Source organism: Monopterus albus, unplaced genomic scaffold, assembly GCF_001952655.1.
Source record: "Monopterus albus unplaced genomic scaffold, M_albus_1.0 scaffold267.1, whole genome shotgun sequence".
NCBI lineage: Eukaryota > Metazoa > Chordata > Actinopteri > Synbranchiformes > Synbranchidae > Monopterus > Monopterus albus.
In genome coordinates this window covers 980,195-987,198 of record NW_018128147.1, presented here as the reverse complement: position 1 = coordinate 987,198, position 7,004 = coordinate 980,195, and the positions used below count along the sequence as shown (strand labels likewise).

The following is a 7,004-nucleotide window of genomic DNA, read 5'->3' as shown; positions in this document are numbered from 1 at the left end:
GGCGCTTGTTCAGGGTTTGTGCCTGCTCTTGGAGATTTTCGTCGTGTTTTTGCCGCAGCCTGTACTTTGAGCATGTTACAGGAGGTAGAAATAATGGCAAATACTACTGGGGATCATGATAATGTTGCCCTCCATACTGAAGTTCATCGGCTTTGGCCAGTGATACGCCAGAAATTCCCAGTACAGGTGCGCTCTGTTGAGCTGTGTAGAATTCCACCTCAAAAAGGTGAGAGAGGTAGTCAGTATTTGCTCAGAGTGCGTGAACTCTGGCAGAACCACACTGGTGAGGACCCAGCTGTCAGTGACACCTTGGGGGTGCTATTTCGCAGTGCTGTAGAGGCTTCCCTCCCCACAACCTGCCCCACCGGACAGGTGGTGGGACTCAACACATTTGCGTTTGAGCAGTCGTCAGCTTATGTCACTTAGTATATTCACAATGAGCTGGAAGCACAAGAAAAGAATGCAAAGGAGCTTTCTTCCTTGCAGGCACATTTAGCTAAAGCGCAGTTGCAGGAGATGCAAGACAAAGTTAATCAAAGTAAGGCTACAGCTAACCAAATGCCGGTGCAGAATGCTGTACAGCCATGTGCACGGCAGCAGCCCTTTGTTCAACAGCCGACCACACCACCTTATCAGTGGGATTCTGCTCCCAGGTACTGTGGACCTCAGTACCGTGACAGGCCACGAGGAAGAGGTCAAGGACCTTGGACTCTCAGAAGAGGTCCGCCAAGAGATGACAGGTGCTGGATTTGTAAGGAAAGAGGACACTGGTCGCGTGAATATCCCTTTTCATATCAGCAGTCGCAGGGTTACCTCGATATCAGTATCAAGTCTACCCACCTAGGTTGAAGCTCTACCTATTGTATTGTTCAACCTCAGGTCCACTCCGAATGCAACACTTAATGTAAGCCCACATGAAATCCTGACAGGGAGAAAGATGCTCTGTCCTCTAACTGGTCAAAGGTCAAGGTGTTTATTTGTCATATGCACAGTTAGGAAAAGTATTTCCCTCTAACTTTATGCCCTGACAGGGAGGAAGATGCCCTGTCCTCTAACTGTTATGCCTAGAGATTTAACACCTCTTCTTTTGCAGCATGCTGACATGAGTGAGTATGTCAGACGACTGAACAATGCAGTGATGAGTGTCTTTGAGCAGGTTATTGAAATATTGAGCAGGGACAAACCTGAGGAACCAACACCAGTTGCAGTGGACAGCTGGGTCTATCAAAAGGTGCATAAACTTCACAGAGCCACGTTGGAAAGGTCCTTATAGGGTAGCAGAAGCTACCACACACTGTCTTAAACTGTGGCTCACTGAGAACAAGCTAAGTAACTGGATCCATAAGACACATTGTTCTTCAGCTGAGGATCCAGCTGGATGGACAGTGAATGAGGTCAAGGCTGATTTGAGAACCTCATTACCTGAGTCGATATACAGTCCTGTAGAATCAGAGCTACAGTCAGAAGAGGACCTACACTATTGTAATATTTATCAGAGTACAAAAATGTTGACAGGGACAGCAGACAAAATGCCTAGTCTGGCAAGTTTAGGCAGTTGTCCTGGTACAGTTCTGTGTGTACTGGGCCTCATTAGCCTAGTTATAGTGGTACCCATATTGTGGTGGGAAACAAGGTCCCACATACACCGTGAGAAAAGAGCTAATGTCCTGATTCCACTCGAGTTGTTTTTTAATTTGGGTAAAACTTCCACTTTAATGGTAGATGCGTGACATTTTTGACTGCTCTGTGTGGCCACAGCAAGAGCAATTAAGACAGTTTGATAAATATATTTGTATACTGTCCTATGTCTAGTTTAATATTCAGTGTCTTACTAATCTTACTAACCTCACTAATGTTACCAGAAATTTAGTTCTTAGGTTTCAGGAGCAACTGGCAGCCACTTCTCTTATGTTGTATCAGAACAGATTGGCATTAGACTTCATTCTGATTGAAAAAGGGGGTGTTTGTACTATTGTAGCCCAGTAAGTGGAAGTAAATTGTTCACATTATACTATTTGCAGCAAACTCTTATTTTGGCAGCATATTTTATTTTTGTAGTACTTTGAAGTGGTTCCTGTTGAGGAGTTTCTTAATTCCGAAAAAAAAAGAGAAAAAGACAGTGCTGCAGAAAGAGGGAAAAACATGACACTCGAGTAGTTGCTACCAATGTGTGAAGTAGACCCGGTTGATCGGAGAGTTGAAGTGAAGCTTCGGGAGAGATTTCAGTTGTGGACCCTTGTTTTATTGAGGAGATAAGTTGTTTTAGATTGTCTTGGTGAGTGAATTTACAGCTAAAATTAGCATAGCAATGGACGTTTATGCTAACGAAGCGCTTATGTTAAGTTGAACATGGGTATACGTGTCTTGCTAATACTGAACCACCATGTTATTTGTACTGATTAGAGATACAGCGCTAACACGTAAAGTTGTGTTATTTACACACAATAGGTGATTGGAATGCATGTAATGGGTAGTTCTTACTTAATGTATGGAATGTACCAACATGTGTGAAATTCGGGATTTCCTTATTCTATTGTTAACCTGGTAATACATTGGGTTGAGAACTGCATTATTTTATTATGGCAGGAAAGTGTGAACATTTCAATTCAAGGTAATGTGTATAAATTTAATCATAAAGCATGGTTAAAAGAATGATCCTTGATATACAAATAATTCATAAATTCATGGAGAAAAATTGGGAAAAATACCTGTTCATTGATATTACTGTTGTAAATTATCAGTGTTATTGAACATGATGTTATATATGGCCATATAAGAGAAGAAGTAGATTATAAACCGCAAGTTTGTTATTGTACAGGTTGGGTTTTTTAGAACCACCTGAACTCACTGGATTTGGATCTTCGATTTGGATCATCTTTCTCCTTGACGAAGGAGATGGCGAGCTGTCGTGGGACCAAGATATGGGATGAACCAAGAAGGAGCCCATGTTTCCTTCAACCTTCTGGAGAGGGTGCACCTGTGCGGTGGGCCCACTTAGTTTCATAACTTGATAAGGAGTGGAGAATTGACTGGTTTGACTGTTACAACGGACCTGGGACTATATTGTGACTGACAGATTGACATTTATGCATGCGGGATGACAGTATAAACTCACAAACTTGAACTGAAGGATATAACAAAATCTGGATTACCCTTAAAGGGACAATTTTTTTCTTCAAAGAGAACTGTTCAAATGTGATGTTTGGATCATTTGTGTTGAATTGTTAAATAATAATTTTCCTATGTTACCCTACTGCTTAGTTCCAATTGTTTTCATTAACCTCTCCTTTTGAGCCTGGATACTGGTCCGAAGCCCCAACACATCCACCGGATGAGCAAGGGTTACACTATGCAAACCTGACAAATGGCAAATCATAAAATGCTATTATAACAGTGAAACATTTCATTTGAAAGGCACTGATAAACAACCTGAGGGTGATATAAACACTTTGAGGGTTGCAGACCAACTAACAAAGACAGCTAAAAAAAAATGACAGTAACATATGGGGAGAGGTAAGTATTAGTGTAACAAAAGTAAACTTCTCAATTATTTGAGTGTTCTGCGAAGGACAGAAAACCTCAGGTAGAAAAATGATAGCATGCCTTCACAGTTGTCAAATTATTCTTCACCAAGGACAAGTGCTATTCTGCAAGCATCAAAGCAGAAAATCAACAGGAAAAGATACACAGACACTGAAAGACAGCAGCTTATGACACATGGGTTCTGCAAGACAGCTGAAAATGGATGGGGGCAAAAACTGAAACTGAGCAAGTGTGTCGACAGCCTTGGGGCATGATGGGGTCCTCTCACGCCATATGTTTGAGATTTTACATAATCTCATTAATGAACTATTGTGAGATAGCACATAGAATAGCAAGTCTTTGCATGATAACAGTTTTAAAGTATTTAAAAGTATTCACTTATTTAAAGAGAAATGAAAAAGTAGAAGCACCTGTGTTATTCAAAACAGACAGACTTGAAAATCAAACTCAACAGAAGAGAGATGGAAATTTAATATCTGGACATGGAAAACGCATTTGGTTCACACAATCCAGTGACCCGCAATTTATTTCTTTAGAGTAAAAAATCTAGTTAAAGTCTATTTCCAAAACAGACCAATATGCTTCACAGCATGGCAGCACCTGGAAATTGGTATCATGGCAGGATGCACATCTGCCCTCTAGCATTTCACTACTCCAATGGAGGAAATCATTAGGGCATCAAGACAGGTTGTGGCTGGAGAAAGGCAGCAGTGATGAATTAATCTCTGACCCATTACAGTACAGTATGTTTAAATAACATGACAACCATTACTACAATCAAAATCAAATGTCTTACTACTGTAATTTAAAGGATGAACCAAAAACATGGTAATGTTGAAGCCTGCCAAAAGCTTAGTAAAATAGCAGTTCAGGTTAAGACACAATGCGATCAGAGACTGATGAAAAATAGAATAGATACAGAAACACAGGAAAAGAGTCAGCTAAAAATCCACCTGCCATTTCAAAATGACCCCACAGCACCAGCAGCTACATTGTTCAGTGTTGTCACCGCAACTTCTTTAAAGTGTTAATATTATTGCACAAAATCAGTGGTGTGATTTTCTATAGAAATAAACTAAGTCTGTCAAAGTAACATGATAATAACGAGTTAACACAAATTCCTTTTAATGCCACTAATTTTTGATGCTTGATTAACAAACGCACATTCTGTCATTTTGATCCTCGGCCCACCCCGTAGTTTAGGAAATAGGGACGCAATGCTCAGCAGAAATGAACAGAAATGGATAAAGGAAAGAGTCTTTTGAATGACAAGTTCAGCTTCAAAGCCCTGCCCCCCGACAAGACCAAAGTCATTCTCATTTACTGTCAATGTGAACTGAGTTACCACCAGAGTACGTCACATTTCAAATACCACTTGCTGGCCAACCACACAGCTGATGCAGAGAGCCCTCTTCACCTTCGCCAAAGCCAAACCAAGCTAGATAGTTTGCAACAGAGACACCTGGACATTTCTTTAAACAACAAATTTTAAACAGCAATGGATAAATTGGTGGCTACAGTTTGCAGGCCGCTGCACTCACCTACTGGACTTCTCTCAGTAATCACAGTTACCTCAGGTTCCCTTTAAGGTACATTTAGAACCAGTGGTGGAAGTACAATACAACAGTGTAAAAATACTTTATTACAATTAAAAGTCCTGAGTTAAAAAATGTTACTTAAGTAAAAGTACAAAAGTATTGGCATCAAAGCATACTTAAAGTACTAAATGTAAGAATACTCATTATGCAAAATGGTACATTTCACATTCCTGTATATCATGTTATTGTATTATAATTACTGATGCATTATTGTGACCATCACATTTATTGTTGCAGCTGGTAAAGGGGAGTTGGTTTTAGCTGCTTTATATGCATTTAATTTGAATTACTGCTGGGTAGCTTGTAAATTTACTCTAATATATTTAAGGAAGTATATGACAGGAACTGCCCTCGTAAGTAGAATAAAAACAAAAGGAATTACAGTGGGAAACCGTGGATAAGTAAGGGATTACAGAATGCATGTAAAAAGAAGAATGCGTTATACAAGGATTTCATAAAGGACAGATCAAAGAAGACGGAAGTAAAATATAAGGCGTACAAGAACAAATTAATTGAGATTCTGAGGAGATATAAGAAACAATATTATTCTAAAGTATTAGAGGATAATAAAAATAACATGAGAGGTACTTGGAATATATTAAATAAATTGATTAGAAATAGTCGGTTTCTAAGGACAAGTTTATAAGGAGTGTGTACATGATCACTACCGTCTTCGTCCAGTTTTGAGGTGACTCTAGTTGAGGTGGGTCGTTTTAACCCAGTATTGTGTGCAATTATTTATAGGCCACCTAAATATAAATAAGGATTTTATTGAGGACTTCACTAATTTTTTGGCTGGGGTCATGCCTTATTATGATCATGTTCTTTTATTGGGTGATTTCAATATTCATGTGTGTTGTCTGGAGAAACCTCTAGTGAGAGAATTTTTAACTACGGTTGCTGCTTTTGACTTGGTGCAACATGTGTCTGGACCGACACATGAACATGGACACACGCTGGATCTCATTCTGTCTTATGGTGTGCTTGTGTCAAATCTAGAAATATGTATGAATACCTTTCTGATCATATGGCCCTGGGGCCCGTTTCAAGAAGGAGGTTTTGTTAAAACTTTGAGTTTGTTAACCCCGAAATGAGGAACACTCAGAGTTTTCGGTTCCAGAAACGGAGGTAACTTAAACCCGTTTCAAAAAGAGAGGTAATCTAAACTCAGAGTCAGTTACTATGGCAACTTACTCTGTGAACCTAACCTGGTTGGGAGCAGGTTTTGTTCGGGAAACCCAGAGTTTCCTCTGGTCTCTGCCCCTTTTTAAAGTGAAAGGTGTTTAAATAGGCCTACCTCAGTTGATTTTTTTGTCATATCCCCATGTATTTTTATTTGAGCGGTACCGTTTTTGTAGAGAGTCCATAACATATATCAATAATCTTATCCACCCATACATCAGACACATCACCCATCGTGGCCGTGCTCTTACATCCGAGCAGATGCTTTGTGTTGCGTTACGATTTGTTGCAAACGGCAGTTTTCTTTATAACATCGGGGATGCAGAGCACATTAGTAAGGCCACAGTATGTAGAATAGTTCGGAAAGTGTGCCTCACCCTCAAGCGCTTTCTGTGAATTTTTGTTGTGTTTCCTGGGCACAAACCCCTCAGAGCCATTAAAGAGGAGTTTCACAGGATTGCAGGTTAGTGGTATTGAATTCGTTTCAGTAAGGCTAATCTGAAAAATGATGATCAGTTAATAACATCTTGCTGTGACCTCTGGAAATAAACTAATAATTAAAATCCCCTTCAGGATTTCCTAATGTGGTTGGATGCATTGATGGCACACATATTCCCATCAATACACCTACATGAAAATTAAAATTCAATTCTTATATTATTACATCAGTGTTGGGTAAAT

General features: G+C 39.7%; 1 protein-coding gene and 1 long non-coding RNA gene across 3 annotated transcripts in view; one reads left to right on the top strand and one right to left on the bottom strand.

The window, feature by feature from the left end:
- The window catches only part of LOC109972709 (dapper homolog 1-like), a 38,921-nt gene that overhangs the window by 9,805 nt on the left and 22,112 nt on the right, over window positions 1-7,004 (bottom strand). The gene's annotated exons all lie outside the window — the stretch shown is intronic.
- On the top strand, window positions 2,015-3,253 carry LOC109972710 (uncharacterized). Its single transcript, XR_002276736.1, has 2 exons — window positions 2,015-2,275; window positions 2,819-3,253. It is a non-coding gene; the product is annotated as an uncharacterized LOC109972710 (long non-coding RNA).